The sequence below is a fragment of the Coregonus lavaretus genome, assembly GCF_964263955.1.
Source record: "Coregonus lavaretus genome assembly, contig: HAP1_SCAFFOLD_419, whole genome shotgun sequence".
NCBI lineage: Eukaryota > Metazoa > Chordata > Actinopteri > Salmoniformes > Salmonidae > Coregonus > Coregonus lavaretus.
In genome coordinates this window covers 409,303-425,528 of record NW_028160234.1, presented here as the reverse complement: position 1 = coordinate 425,528, position 16,226 = coordinate 409,303, and the positions used below count along the sequence as shown (strand labels likewise).

General features: G+C 43.2%; 1 protein-coding gene across 1 annotated transcript in view; it reads left to right on the top strand.

The window, feature by feature from the left end:
* Nucleotides 1-3,920: 3,920 nt before the first annotated feature.
* The window catches only part of lcor (ligand dependent nuclear receptor corepressor), a 35,863-nt gene continuing 23,557 nt past the window's right edge, over nucleotides 3,921-16,226 (top strand). The window contains exons 1-3 of the mRNA XM_084196435.1: nucleotides 3,921-3,982; nucleotides 11,575-11,654; nucleotides 14,733-14,859. The gene's annotated coding sequence lies outside the window, so the exon portion shown is untranslated. The remainder of the gene's footprint in view (nucleotides 3,983-11,574; nucleotides 11,655-14,732; nucleotides 14,860-16,226) is intronic.

Genomic DNA, 16,226 nt, shown 5'->3' with positions numbered 1-16,226 from the left:
ACATTGTGGCAATAACAAGGAAAGCCAAAGTGCCAAATGTTGGGTCTAAAGTAATTTATAAGAGATCATACAATTTTTTTTTGAAGATTTAAAAATGTATGTTTGTCAGATTTTTATATGAAGAAGTGAATACAGATACAGCACTGGAAGTATTTGTAAAATGATTCATGCCAATTGTTGACAGGTATGCACCTGTTATGAAACTAACTGTGAGAACTGTTAGAGCCCTTTGGAATGATGATGAATTGAAAAATGTTGTGGTTCAAAGACATGATGCAAAAGAGGTGACAAACAAGTCAGGGCTGCTCAGCTGATTGGTTGACATACTGTCAATTGAGACATTTTGTGACTAAACTTAATGAAAAGAAGAAGAAATGACAAAGCAAACCAAGATAAATGACATAAAACACAATGGGAAAACATTTAGGAGTACCGTCAATAATATAATGGGCAGAAAAATCCAATTGATCTCCATTGTTCTTTGAAGTTGATGGGTCATTTATAACAAAACCTTTTCAATATTGCCAATCATTTCAATGACTTTCACTTGTAAAGTGGAAAAACTCAGAAGTGAAATGACAACATTGAACAGTGAACCATCATATTTGTGTATAAAAGAGCTACAAATAAGTATGATTGCTGTTCATGTGGACGAGGTGGAAAAACTATCGTTATCCATCAATAATGATAAGCCACCAGGTATAGACAACCTTGATGGGGAAACACTCAACTTGTACAGCATTGACTCAGATGACAGATGATTGGTTAAAATAATAATAATATGCCATTTAGCAGACGCTTTTATCCAAAGCGACTTACAGTCATGCGTGCATACATAATTTTTTTTTTTGTGCATGGGTGGTCCCGGGGATCGAACCCACTACCTTGGCGTTACAAGCGCCGTGCTCTACCAGCTGAGCTACAGAGGACCACGACATGATGATGGCTGGAGCTGTATTGTTAGATTTCATTGCAGCCGTTGATGTTATTGATCATAAATTGTTATTGAAGAAACTCACTTGCCATGGCTTTACATCACCTGCCATCACATGTTTGGGGAGTTATTTATCCAATAGAACCCAGAGAGTGTTATAAACCTCAGCTGGAGTTGTGTGTGTGTATAGGGTGTGACCATTGAGCAAGTTGAGGAAGCTAAACTCCTAGGTACAACATTGGATGGTCAATTATCATGGTCACGTCATATTAACAAAGTTGTTGTGAAGATGGGGAGGGGTATGTCTGTTATAAAAAATATGTTCTGCATTTTTGACACAATCTACTGTACTAGTTGTTCAGGCTCTGGTCTTGTCCCATCTTGATGACTGTCTGGTAAAATGGTCAGGTGTAGCAAAGAAAGACCTAGCAAAGCTGCAGCTGGCTCAAAACAGAGCAGAACGCCTTGCCCTTTACTGCACATACAGAACTAACATCAACAACATGCATGATAGTCTTTCCTGGTTGAAGTTTGACGAGAGATTAACTGCTTCTCTTCTAGTTTTTATGAGAAATATTACTGTGACAAAAAAATCCATATTTTCTGTATAATCAAATAACATTCATCTCTTTATTTAATCCCTTATAATTTCTGCCAACTATATGAACAAGGTGAAATCTATTTCAATTCATGGTGTCAGAATGTACTGCTTGTATTAAAGCAAAAATGTAAATAGAAAAGAACAAAACATTAATCTCAGACACCCATACATACCCCACAAGACATGCCGTCAGGGGTCTCTTACATTTACATTTTACATTTTAGTCATTTAGCAGACGCTCTCCACAGTCCAAGATGATTTCACGGCAACGCACAGTTTTACACAGAGCCATGATCGCATGGAAATCCCTTACATCTCCAATTACTCAAGCAAACAGCAAAATTACCTTAAAAATAAAAAAGATTTAACAACATTTAATGGAACGGCTGGGACTGTGAGGGGACGCACACACACACACACACACACACACACACACACACACACACACACACACACACACACACACACACACACACACACACACACACACTCTAACACACACACACACACACTCTAACACACACACACACACACACTCTAACACACACACACACACACACACACACACACACACACACACACACACACACACACACACACACACACTCTAACACACACACACACACACACACACTCACACACACACACTCTAACACACACAGTCTTTATATTAGTTGTATTGTTAGTACTATTAGGATGACATTGTTTTAGTCTCTCCCTCCCTCCACATTAAAAACATTTGTCCAGATCTGTACAGTGAGGGGAAAAAAGTATTTGATCCGCTGCAGATTTTGTACGTTTGCCCACTGACAAAGAAATTATCTGGGTCGTGGATGGGTATTCCAGCATGACAATGACCCAAAACACACGGCCAAGGCAACAAAGGAGTGGCTCAAGAAGAAGCACATTAAGGTCCTGGAGTGGCCTAGCCGGTCTCCAGACCTTAATCCCATAGAAAATCTGTGGAGGGAGCTGAAGGTTCGAGTTGCCAAACGTCAGCCTCGAAACCTTAATGACATGGAGAAGATCTGCAAAGAGGAGTGGGACAAAATCCCTCCTGAGATGTGTGCAAACCTGGTGGCCAACTACAAGAAACGTCTGACCTCTGTGATTGCCAAAAAGGGTTTTGCCACCAAGTACTAAGTCATGTTTTGCAGAGGGGTCAAATACTTATTTCCCTCATTAAAATGCAAATACATTTATAACATTTTTGACATGCGTTTTTCCGTATTTTTGTTGTTGTTATTCTGTCTCTCACTGTTCAAATAAACCTACCATTAAAATGATAGACTGATCATTTCTTTGTCAGTGGGCAAACGTACAAAATCAGCAGGGGATCAAATACTTTTTTCCCTCACTGTATGTGTAAAAGCCAGGGTTAAGCTGAACTTGTTCCCAAAAGCTAGTTTAAACTCCCTCTTAGCAACAGCTCTCCCTCTTAACCTGCATGGAGGGGGGGGGGGGGAGAGCAAAGTAGAAAGAGAGAGAGGTAGGGAGACCAAACTACTTTTATTTTAAGTGGTATTGATCTGCCCGCATTTCCTTTGGCATCACAGTAGGCTTGACTTGAAGGACAAAACCTCCCGTGGAGTTACCCCCTCTCTCCCTTCCTTCCTCCTCCCAAACCCCATACCACCCCCACCTCTCTACTCCAACCCCATACCACCCCCACCTCTCTACTCCAACCCCATACCACCCCCACCTCTCTACTCCAACCCCATACCACCCCCACCTCTCTACTCCAACCCCATACCACCCCCACCTCTCTACTCCAACCCCATACCACCCCCACCTCTCTACTCCAACCCCATACCACCCCCACCTCTCTACTCCAACCCCATACCACCCCCACCTCTCTACTCCAACCCCATACCACCCCCACCTCTCTACTCCAACCCCATACCACCCCCACCTCTCTACTCCAACCCCCCTACCCCTTTATACCCAATCTTCACTCTTTTTCACCAAGCAGTTTCTTTGCCTCTTCTCCTCTTCCATTTTAGAGAGAGTGAGGAGGGGGGGGGGGGGGGGGGGGGGGGAGTGAGGGGGAGGAGGGAAGAAAATAAGGATGGTGGGGGGGAAGGAAACTGCAATATGTATTTGCGTTACTTCACGGGGTTGCCAAGCAACAGCTGAATCCAGTATTTACAGTTAATAAAAAGTGAGTGACATTAGCTAACAGTATTTTATATTAGGTAAAGAAGGGATTTGCTTTTAAGAAATGAAAATTAAAGCCGAGGTGTGTTCGTGTTAGTGTGTACGTGCCTGTGTCTGGGGGGTGGGGACTGTTTGTCTGTCTGTCTGTAGAACTATAAGCCTGCTGCTCCCTCTTCTACAAACCTGAATCCTGTACTTAGTTTCTCTCTCTGTCTTCCCTGCAGGGTTTGAAAGCATTTTGGAAGGGCTGTTCGGGCCGGGACTAGTCAAAGATATTACCCTTTTTCAAGGTAAGCATGTCCTCTCTGACTATCTCCATGTCTGCGTCCCAAATGACCCCCTATTCTCTGTCTACTGCACTACTTTGGACCAGGGCCCATCGAGAGCAATAGCAATGGAGTCTTTTTGTAGGCACTAACTTCACCATGGCTCATTGGACAAAGCCTGTGGGGAAATGAATGGAGTTTTTGTAAGGTTTTTGGATAAACACCGAAAATAAGGTCTGTGGTAAACACATGCTTAGGGGATCTTATATATATTTTTCAATTAGATAATCTTCATCAACTAACATCACTTTTTGTGAATTTTGAAGCATTAATGTAATCAAAATAAGCACATAAAGCACATACAGTGCCTTTCAAAAGTATTCATCCCCCTTGGCGTTTTTCCTATTTTGTTGCATTACAACCTGTTATTTAAATGGATTTTTATTTGTATTTCATGTAATGGACATACACAAAATAGTCCAAATTGGTGAAGTGAAATTACAAAAATAACTTGTTTCAAAAAATTATACAAAATAAATAACGGAAAAGTGGTGCGTGCATATGTATTCACCCCCTTTGCTATGAAGCCCCTAAATAAGATCTGGTGCAAACAATTACCTTCAGAAGTCAAATAATTAGTTAAATAAAGTCCACCTGTGTGCAATCTAAGTGACATGATCTGTCACATGATCTCAGTACATATACACCTGTTCTGAAAGGCCCCAGAGTCAGCAACACCACTAAGCAAGGGGCACCACCAAGCAAGCGGCACCATGAAGACCAAGGAGCTCTACAAACAGGTCAGGGACAAAGTTGTGGAGAAGTACAGATCAGGGTTGGGTTAAATTTTTTTATCCGAAACTTTGAACATCCCACGGAGCACCATTCAATCCATTATTAAAAAATTGAAAGAATATGGCACCACAACAAACCTGCCAAGAGAGGGCCGCCCACCAAAACTCATGGACCAGGCAAGGACGGCATTAATCACAGAGGCAACAAAGAGACCTAAGATGACCCTGAAGGAGCTGCAAAGCTCCACAGCGGAGATTGGAGTATCTGTCCATAGGACCACTTTAAGCCGTACACTCCACAGAGCTGAGCTTTATGGAAGAGTGGCCAGAAAAAAGCCATTGCTTAAAGAAAAACATAAGCGAACACGTTTGGTGTTCGCCAAAAGGCATGTGGGAGACTCCCCAAACATATGGAAGAAGGTACTCTGGTCAGGTGAGACAAAAATTGAGCTTTTTGGCCATCAAGGAAAACACTATGTCTGGCGCAAACCCAACACCTCTCATCACCCCGAGAACACCACATCCACAGTGAAGCATGGTGGTGGTAGCATCATGCTGTGGGGATGTTTTTCATCAGCAAGGACTGGGAAACTGGTCAGAATTGAAGGAATGATGGATGGAGCTAAATACAGGGAAATTCTTGAGGGAAATCTGTTTCAGTCTTCCAGAGATTTGAGACTAGGACGGAGGTTCACCTTCCAGCAGGACAATGACCCTAAGCATACTGCTGAAGCAACACTTGAGTGGTTTAAGGGGAAACATTTTAAATGTCTTGGAATGGCCTAGTCAAAGGCCAGACCTCAATCCAATTGAGAATCTGTGGTATGACTTAAAGATTGCTGTACACCAGCGGAACCCATCTAACTTGAAGGAGATGGAGCAGTTTTGCCTTGAAGAATGGGCAAAAATCCCAGTGGCTAGATGTGCCAAGATTATAGAGAGGGTGAATAGTTATGCATGCTGAAGTTTTCTGTTTTTTTGTCTTATTTCTTGTTTGTTTCACAATAACAAATATTTTGCATCTTCAGAGTGGTAGGCATGTTGTGTAAATCAAATGATACAAACCCCCCAAAAATCCATTTTAATTCCAGGTTGTAAGGCAACAAAATAGGAAAAATTCCAAGGGGGTGAATACTTTCGCAAGCCACTGTAAAGGCTTCATAATTCATAAATTAATATTATCTCATAGAAAACCTATAAGATCTCCTAAACCTGTGTTAACCTCAGATGTTATTTTTGCAGTTTATCCTAAAACCCTATTCTTTCCCCATTTAATAGGAATGGCTAAACGAACCAGAGGCAAGTCATTTCAAAGTAGCCACCCTTTGCTCTCGCTTTCTCTCTCTCTCTCTCTCTCTCTCTCTCTCTCTCTCTCTCTCTCTCTCTCTCTCTCTCTCTCTCTCTCTCTCTCTCTCTCTCTCTCTCTCTCTCTCTCTCTCTCTCTCTCTCTGTCTCTCTCTTTCTCTCTCTCCAAACCATAGGAAAGGAGGTCAATATGGCCACCTATTGTCATGTGACACGTCCCCCACCAACTTCAGAAATGTTTAGAATTTTTCAGAAACGTCTTCCTCTTCGCTCATTCAACCACACAGCAAACACACACACATATAAATACAATTACAGATTATGCCTTTAACAACCCCTTAATCCAGCCAGCCAGAACTCTCTCTCTTACTCTCTCGCTTTTTCTCTCTCCTTTCTCTCCCCCCCCTCTCTCTCTCTCTCTCTCTCTTGCTCTCCGTCACTCTCTCTCAAAACCCTAGGAAACGAGGTCAATATGGCCACCTATCGTCATGTGACACATCCCCCACCAATTTCAGATTTGTTTTGCATTTTTCAGACACGTCTTCCGCTTTGCTCATTCAACCACACAGCAAACACACACATATAAATGCACACACACACTCTCTCTCTCTCTCTCACACAGTTGAGTGCAGCAGGGTGGGGGGTCATGCTAGCTGTTGGACGGAAGCTAATTGGCTCTTTCCCAGGGCTACTGTAACTACTGGAACCACGGGGGCCCACTCACTCACCTTTGACCTTTTGACACACCATGGGTAAAAAGGTGCACCTAGCAACACGATATAATGTACAGAACTCAGAGCACTGCATCAAGTGGAATTGTATCATTCCCATTAAACTCATTCAAGTTGAGTTGTATCCACTCATTCAAGTTGAGCTGTGTCACTCCCTAGTGTAGGACTAGATGGTGAATAAAAAGGTGTTGTAAAGATTATTGCATTTCTCCACATTGACACCTGAAAGGACAGATTTATTTGTCTTCTCATGACCCAAGGTCTGTTCTCGCTCTCCCTGCCCCTCAACCACCCCTCTCTCACTCTCTCTCTCCTTCTCACTGTCTCTCTCTCTCTCTCTCTCTCCTTCTCTCTCTGTCTCAATTCAATATTTTTTCAGTTTAAGGGCTTTATTGGCATGGGAAACATATGTTTACATTGCCAAAGCAAGTGAAATAGATAATAAACAAAAGTGAAATAAACAATACTATTTTCTACAGTAAACATTACACTCACAAAAGTTCCAAAAGAATAAAGACTTTTCAAATGTCATTATGTGCAAAAGGGAAAATAAATAAACATAAATATGTCTTGTATTTACAATGGTGTTTGTTCTTCACTTGTTGATATTTTCTTGTGGCAACAGGTCACAAATCTTGCTGCTATGATGGCACACTGTTATTTCACCCAATAGATATGGGAGTTTATCAAAATTGGATTTGTTTTCTAATTCTTTGTGTGTCTGTGTAATCTGAGGGAAATATGTCTCTCTAATATGGTCGTACATTTGCCAGGAAGTTAGGAAGTGCAGCTCAGTTTCCTACTCATTTTGTGGGCAGTGTGCACATAGCCTGTCTTCTCTTGAGAGCCAGGTCTGCCTACGGAGGCCTTTCTCAATTGCAACGCTATGCTCACGGAGTCTGTACATAGTCAAAGCTTTCCTTAATTTTGGGTCAGTCACAGTGGTCAGATATTCTGCCACTGTGTACTCTCTATTTAGGGCCAAATCTCATTCTAGTTTGCTCTGTTTTTTGTTGATTATTTCCAATGTGTCAAGTAATTATCTTTTGTTTTCTCATGATTTGGTTGGGTCTAATTGTGTTGCTGTCCTGGGGCTCTGTGGGGTCTGTTTGTGTTTGTGAACAGAGCCCCAGGACCAGCTTGCTTAGGGGTCTCTTCTCCAGGTTAATCTCTCTGTAGGTGATGGCTTTTTTATGGAAGGGTTGGGAATCGCTTCTCTTAGGTGGTTGTAGAATTTAACGGCGCTTTTCTGGATTTTGATAATTAGCGGGTATCGGCCTAATTCTGCACTGCATGCTTTATTTGGTGTTTTACGTTGTACATGGAGGATATTTTTGCAGAATTCTGCATGCAGTCTCAATTTGGTGTTTGTCCCATTTTGTGAATTCTTGGTTGGTGAGCGGACCCCAGACCTCACAACCATAAAGGGCAATGGGTTCTATAACTGATTCAAGTATTTTTAGCCAGATCCTAATTTGGTATGTCGAAATTTGATGTTCCTTTTGATGGCATAGAAGGCCCTTCTTGCCTTGTCTCTCTGATCGTTCACAGCTTTGTGGAAGTTACCTGTGGCGCTGATGTTTAGGCCGAGGTATGTATAGTTTCTTGTGTGCTCTAGGGCAACGGTGTCTAGATGGCATTTGTATTTGTGGTCCTGGCAACTGGACCTTTTTTGGAACACATTATTTTTGTCTTACTGAGATTTACTGTCAGGGCCCAGGTCTGACAGAATCTGTGCAGAAGATCTAGGTGCTGCTGTAGGCCCTCCTTGGTTGGGGACAGAAGCACTAGATCATCAGCAAACAGTAGACATTTGACTTCAGATTCTAATAGGGGGAGGCCGGGTGCTGCAGACTGTTCTAGTGTCCTCGCCAATTCGTTGATATATATGTTGAAGAGGGTTTTGCTTAAGCTGTATCCCTGTCTCACCCCCCAGCCCTGTGGAAAGACGTGTGTTTTTTGCCAATTTTAACCGCACACTTGTTGTTTGTGTACATGGATTTTATAATGTCGTATGTTTTTCCCCCCCAACACCACTTTCCATCATTTTGTATAGCAGACCCTCATGCCAAATTGAGTCAAAAGCTTTTTTGAAATCAACAAAGCATGAAAAGACTTTGTGTTTGTCAATTAGGGTGTGCAGGGTGAATACGTGGTCTGTCGTATGGTAATTTGGAAAAAAGCCAATTTGACATTTGCTCAGTACATGGTTTTCACTGAGAAAATGTACGAATCTGCTGTTAATGATAATGCAGAGGATTTTCCCAAGGTTGCTGTTGACGCATATCCCACTGTAGTTATTGGGATCAAATTTATCTCTACTTTTGTGGATTGAGGTGATCAAATATTGGGGAAGATGCCAGAGCTAAGGATGATGTTTAAAGAGTTTAAGTATAGCCAATTTGAATTTGTGGTCTGTATATTTGATCATTTCATTGAGGATACCATCAACACCACAGGCCTTTTTGGGTTGAAGGGTTTGTATTTTGTCTTGTAGTTCATTCAATGTAATTGGAGAATCCAGTGGGTTCTTGTAGTCTTTAATAGTTGATTCTAAGATTTGTATTTGATCATGTATATGTTTTTGCTGTTTGTTCTTTGTTATAGGGCCAAAAAGATTGGAGAAGTGGTTTACCCATACATCTCCATTTTGGATAGAAAACTCTTCATGTTGTTGTTTGTTTAGTGTTTTCCAATTTTCCCAGAAGTGGTTAGATTCTATGGATTCTTCAATTACATTGAGCAGATTTCTGACCTGCTCTTCCTTCTTTTTCCGTAGTGTATTTCTGTATTGTTTTAGTGATTCACCATAGTGAAGGCATAGGCTCAGGTTTTCTGGGTCTCTATGTTTTTGGTTGGATAGGTTTCTCAATTTCTTTGTTAGGTTTTTGCATTCTTCATCAAACCATTTGTCATTTTTGTTCATTTTCTTCGGTTTTCTGTTTGACATTTTTAGATTTGATACGGAAGCTGAGAGGTCAAATATACTGTTTAGGTTTTCTACTGCCAAGTTTACACCTTCACTATTACAATGAAACGTTTTGTCCAGGAAGTTGTCTAAAAGTGATTGAATTTGTTGTTGCCTAATTGTTTTTTGGTAGGTTTCCACACTACTTTCCTTCCATCTATAGTATATCTTAATATTATTCAGTTCCTTTGGCTTTGATGCCTCATGATTGAGTATTGCTCTGTTCAAGTAGACTGTGGTTTTACTGTGATCTGATAGGGGTGTCAGTGGGCTGACTGTGAATGCTCTGAGAGACTCTGGGTTGAGGTCAGTTATAAAGTAGTCTACAGTACTACTGCCAAGAGATGAGCTATAGGTGTACTCTCTCTCTCTCTCTCTCTCTCTCTCTCTCTCTCTCTCTCTCTCTCTCTCTCTCTCTCTCTCTCTCTCTCATTTGTAATGTGGTACTGGATTGTGTACTGCGTTGTTCTGTATTGTTTTGTACTGTATAATGTGGTGGTGTTGTTGGGGGGGAGGTGTAATGTGGGTTTTTTAGTATAATGAGATGTCTCATTAATGTAAGACAAAAAAGTATCTCTCTCCTCTCTTTCTCTCTCAGTAGCAGTGTGGGTTGAACTGATGGTTAAAGGAAGCATGGCTCCATGGCAACGACCCAGACACAGAGTTCATACGGTCATCACTATAAAGTGGTCACGTTGACGCCGTCTCTCTCTCTCTTTCTCTCGCTCCCTCCCCCCTTTCGGCAAATTAATTGTGTGGTTTCTCACATGTGATGACAGAAAAAATGACTCCAAGGCTGTTGTTTCTCTTCTTTCTTATGTTTTCTTTCTCCCGATCTCTCTCTCTCTCTCTCTCTCTCTCTCTCTCTCTCTCTCTCTCTCTCTCTCTCTCGCTCTCTCTCTCTCTCTCTCTCTCTCTCATCCCCCCCCTCTGTCTCTCTCTCTCTCTCTTATCTCTCTCTGGGAATGATACAATTCCACTTGATGCAGTGCTGTGAGTTCTGTGTGTAGCTTTATTTTTTATCCATGGAGCACCAAAAGGTCAAAGTTGAGTTCATTGGGCATTCCTCCTCTCTCGCTGTATTTCTCTGTCCGTGGAGCATCGATGCTACATGCACACGCACACACACACCACACAGACACACACACTCTCCTCTGCAGATGAAGCGGTAGGGTGCAGTGCGGCAGGGGACTGGAGGTTAATGACTACACTATGTCGAGGCGCCCGGTTCTACGTCTGTCACCAACACAATAATCCCATATCTGAGGCCACTGCACGCCGCCAGGCGCCTAGACCCCACTTCCCCTCCGCTCCCCTCCGACTAGGCCTGTGACACAAGTCGTGTTCGCCAAAGAGTCAATTATCACAAAAGGACCCGTCGGCGCGAGATAGACACCTGCATCATGTTCTAATCTGAGAGAGAGTGTCACCAAAAGGCCTTGTCACTTAGTGGACACACAGAGATGTCACACACATGAGCACACATGCTGGGGATGCACACACACACTCATACGGATGCGCGCACACACACACACACACACACACACACACACACTGATTGGGGGTAACATTCCGGTTGAGTGTGTGTGTCCGGACTGTTGATGTCTTGGTTTACAGTATTTATGTATCAAAAGGAACTCAGCCGTCATTCAAAACAAACTGTTGCTATTTTCAATGCTTTTCCTATTCTGAAGGGTTTTCTTGTGAAATGCATGAAATCGTTAGTTGTGTTGTTGTGGTTTGTCACAGCTCACACACAGCGGCATATCCTTGTTACCACAACCCCTCTGACGTTTGTGTGTCGTCTTCTTCCCACAGATTGCGAGCCAGAGGGAGTGTTGGATTGGTCGTTTGATGTAAATTGTCTCTTTTGCTGCTTAAGACGAGAGAAAGTCAAGGTACTGGATGTTATTAAAGTTGCTGTGGCTCACACACACACACACACACACACACACACACACACACACACACACACACGCCTATACATACTGTATATACTCTCAACTCTCTTTATTTCTTCCTCTTTCTCTTCTGCTCTCGCTCTTTCGCTCTACCCCCTCCTTTTTTCTCCTATCTATCTTTCTCGTTTTGGTCTTGTATATTTTGGTACTTGATAATGTTTTTGGGGGAGGGGGAGAGAGGGAGCGAGAGGGGGATGGGGGATGGGGGAGAAGAGGAGCAATATTCTGGTTGCCTGCTTAGAATGATTCCCTTTATTTAAAATGAAAGACTGATAGTACCTGAATAGGTCCCTCCTCCCTAATATCCCTCTCTCTCTCTGCCCTCCCACTCTCCCTTTTTCTCTCTCTGTCTATCGCTCGCAAACACACACACACACACACACACACACACACACACACACACACACACACACACACACATATCGAGACAGTAGCTAAACCCCACACACTGCATTACAGCTAGCTGATTAGCAAACCCCACTCACTGCATTAGAGCTAGCTGATTAGCTAAACCCCACTCACTGCATTACAGCTAGCTGATTAGCAAACCCCACTCACTGCATTACAGCTAGCTGATTAGCTAAGCCCCACACACTGCATTACAGCTAGCTGATTAGCAAACCCCACTCACTGCATTAGAGCTAGCTGATTAGCTAAACCCCACTCACTGCATTACAGCTAGCTGATTAGCAAACCCCACTCACTGCATTAGAGCTAGCTGATTAGCTAAACCCCACTCACTGCATTACAGCTAGCTGATTAGCAAACCCCACTCACTGCATTAGAGCTAGCTGATTAGCTAAACCCCACACACTGCATTACAGCTAGCTGATTAGCTAAACCCCACACAGCATTACAGCTAGCTGATTAGCTAAACCCCACACACTGCATTACAGCTAGCTGATTAGCAAACCCCACTCACTGCATTAGAGCTAGCTGATTAGCTAAACCCCACTCACTGCATTACAGCTAGCTGATTAGCAAACCCCACTCACTGCATTAGAGCTAGCTGATTAGCTAAACCCCACACACTGCATTACAGCTAGCTGATTAGCTAAACCCCACACAGCATTACAGCTAGCTGATTAGCAAAACCCCACATACTGCATTAGAAATAGCTGATTAGCTTCAGGAACAAAAGCCAGTCTGCATCTTTTCATCTTTCCATCGCCTCATCGACAATAACACACACAACACACACACACAAACAACACACACACACACACACACACACACACACACACACACACACACACACACACACACACACACACACACCCTTTAAGTAGAGATCAATCCCTGGCCGTCTCACTCATTCAGCCATGTCTTCTTATCCTAAAATGGCGCCCATATTTGTTGCCTCTGGGAATGTATTATTATATTTTTCTGGCCTTTTAGTCACCCCTCGTTCCCTTTGACCTTGTTAATTGATGGCTTGTCGTCATTCGGGTGCCACTCGTCCTCCATTTTTTCTTTGTCTTTAATGCGGCAATCTGGGATTCAAACAATAAAGAAGCGGACACCCTGCTACTTTTGATATACCAATCCCAGATTTCCCTTTAACGTGGCAACAGAAGCCCCCCCCCCCTCTTCTGTTGCCACGCCAACCAACCGCTCCTTTTCTATTTTTTCAACTTGACCTCTTCAACCCTGAAGGTCGGCCATCTGGCACCTAAAATTCACACGCGTGTTAAAACACACTTGTACATGTGTGAAAAAGAACAAATATAAGCACCCACCAAATAATAATAATTATTATTATTATTATTAATATTATTATAAACATATAACGTAGTAGTAGTAGTAGTAGGGTCAGTTTTGCCTTTTAGATTATAATGAATAGGATAATATGAATGATAGCTATCAGGTTCAGCACTCCTACTTCTGAGACACTTTGTGAGTACGCTCCATGGTCCATAAAACATATGACATATAACATATCAGCCCTCTTTCCTCTGCTTGTCTTTGGGTTGTCTCTGGCCCTACCATGCCTGGGCTGGGTGAGTTGGGCTTGGATGCATCCCAAATGGCACCCTATTCCCTTTATAGTGCACTACTTTTGACCACTGCCCATAGGGCTCTAATCAAAAGTAGTGCACTATGTAGGGAATAGGGTCCCATTTGGGACAGGATCTTGATATTTCACTCCGTGCGTTTAATTGCATGAAATGCCAGAGGACCTGCAGAGGACGGAAACAATTGATTCATTGATCTGCAGCTATGCAAACTCCCAACAGAGAGAGAGGGGAAGGGAGAGAGAGGCTGAGAGAGAGAGAGAGAGAGAGAGAGGCTGAGAGAGAGAGGCTGAGAGAGAGAGGCTGAGAGAGAGAGGCTGAGAGAGAGAGAGAGAGGCTGAGAGAGAGAGAGAGAGAGATTCATATTAAGGTATGCCGCCTTAAAGGAACTGCCTGAACCTCTTTTTGTTTTGTCTGTTTTCACATCACTAAGAGGAGAAAGAGGAGAGACAATCAGGATGTCACGCCCATTCCCCCCACCCCCACCCCAGATCATTCATTTGCTTGTTCTATAAACACAATGACTGCAAGAGTCCATAGTACCACACAAAGATGTTTCTTCATCACTTATATTTTTCATCAGGGCTTTTAAAAGCTTCCGCCACAACTATATATCGCCACCTATTGTCATATTTGTCTTTGCCTTCTTAAAAAAAATACAGTACTTAAAAAGTACTTTCAGTTTTTCCTGTGTGTTTTGTCCAGGAGAACTTCATTAAAACCCTGTGTCTGCTTTGTCTGTGTTCCTCTCAGGAACATTTGGTTATAAAGTATGTACTGTTTTCTAAAATCGTGGTCCTCTGTAGCTCAGCTGGTAGAGCACGGCGTTTGTAACGCCAGGGTAGTGGGTTCGATCCCCGGGACCACCCATACACAAAAATGTATGCACGCATGACTGTAAGTCGCTTTGGATAAAAGCGTCTGCTAAATGGCATATTATTATTATTATTATTATTAAAATCCTAAACCCTTTTCGTGTTGTGTTCTGTGTCCCTCTCAGGAACACTTGGTTGGCATCACCCCCCAGGTCTTATCAGAACCAGAAGACTTGAAACAGGACACGTCCAAAATCAACCGCCTGGAGAAGCAAGCCGAAGAGTTCCTCAATGCTGTCTTCTACAGAAAGGGTGAGTCTAGAACCTATAAAACCATAAGGGAGTCTAGAACGTAGAATCATAAGGGAGTTTAGAACCTAGAACTATAAGGGAGTCTAGAAATTAGAACCATAAGGGAGTTTAGAACCTAGAACTCTCAGCCCTCAGCTCTCAACCCTCAGCCCTCAGCCCTCAGCCCTCAACCCTCAGCCCTCAGCCCTCAGCCCTCAACCCTCAACCCTCAACCCTCAGCCCTCAACCCTCAACCCTCAGCCCTCAGCCCTCAGCCCTCAGCCCTCAGACCTCAGCCCTCAACCCTCAACCCTCAACCCTCAGCCCTCAACCCTCAACCCTCAGCCCTCAGCCCTCAGCCCTCAGCCCTCAACCCTCAGCCCTCAGCTCTCAACCCTCAACCCTCAGCCCTCAGCTCTCAGCTGGCCTACAGCTGCTATACACTGAGTGTACAAAACATTATTTCCGTGACGTAGACTGACCAGGTGAACCCAGGTGAAAGCTATGATCCCTTATTGATGTCACCTGTTAAATCCACTTCAATCAGTGTAGAGGAAGGGGAGGAGACAGGTTAAAGAAGGATTGTGTATATGTGCCATTCAGAGGGTGAATGGGCAAGACAAAATATTTAAGTGTATGGTAGTAGGTGCCAGGTACACCGGTTTGAGTGTGTCAAGAACTGCAACGCTGCTGGGTTTTTCACGCTGTGTATCAAGAATGGTCCACCATCCAAAGGACATCCTGCCAACTTGACACAACTATGGGAAGCATTGGAGTCAACATGGGCCAGCATCCCTGTGGAACGCTTTCGGCACCTTGTAGAGTCCATTCCCGACGAATTGAGGCTGTTCTGAGGGCAAAAGGGTGGGGGTGCAACTCAATATTAGGAAGGTGTTCTTAATGTTTTGTACGCTGTGTATATAGCTGAACAAACACTATGCACAGTATATAGACACTTACACACGGATGGAGACAAACACACGTGTACACACACACACACACAAACATTTTTGTACCCACTCTTTTATTTTGGGGCCTTAGCTCCTAGATATGTTTTGTGTCTGAGGGTGTGGTGTCTTCCTTCCCAGTGTTGTTCCTTTAGCTACAAGTTTTTTTATAATGTCTATATGCTCCCGGCTGCATGTTTTTGGTCCACACGGGCTGCATCCCAAACGGCACCCTATTCCCTACATAGTGCACTACTTTTGACCAGATCGCATAGGGCCCTGGTTAAAAGTAACGCACTATATAGGGAATAGGGTGCCAGGATGCCATTTGGGATGTCGCTATTGTTTTCCGGAAGCTTCCCCTTTCGGACACAGGGCACAATTCCTCGGTCCGAAAGGAAATGTTTTTCCAAAAGGCTTATATGCCAAATCACTTCTGTT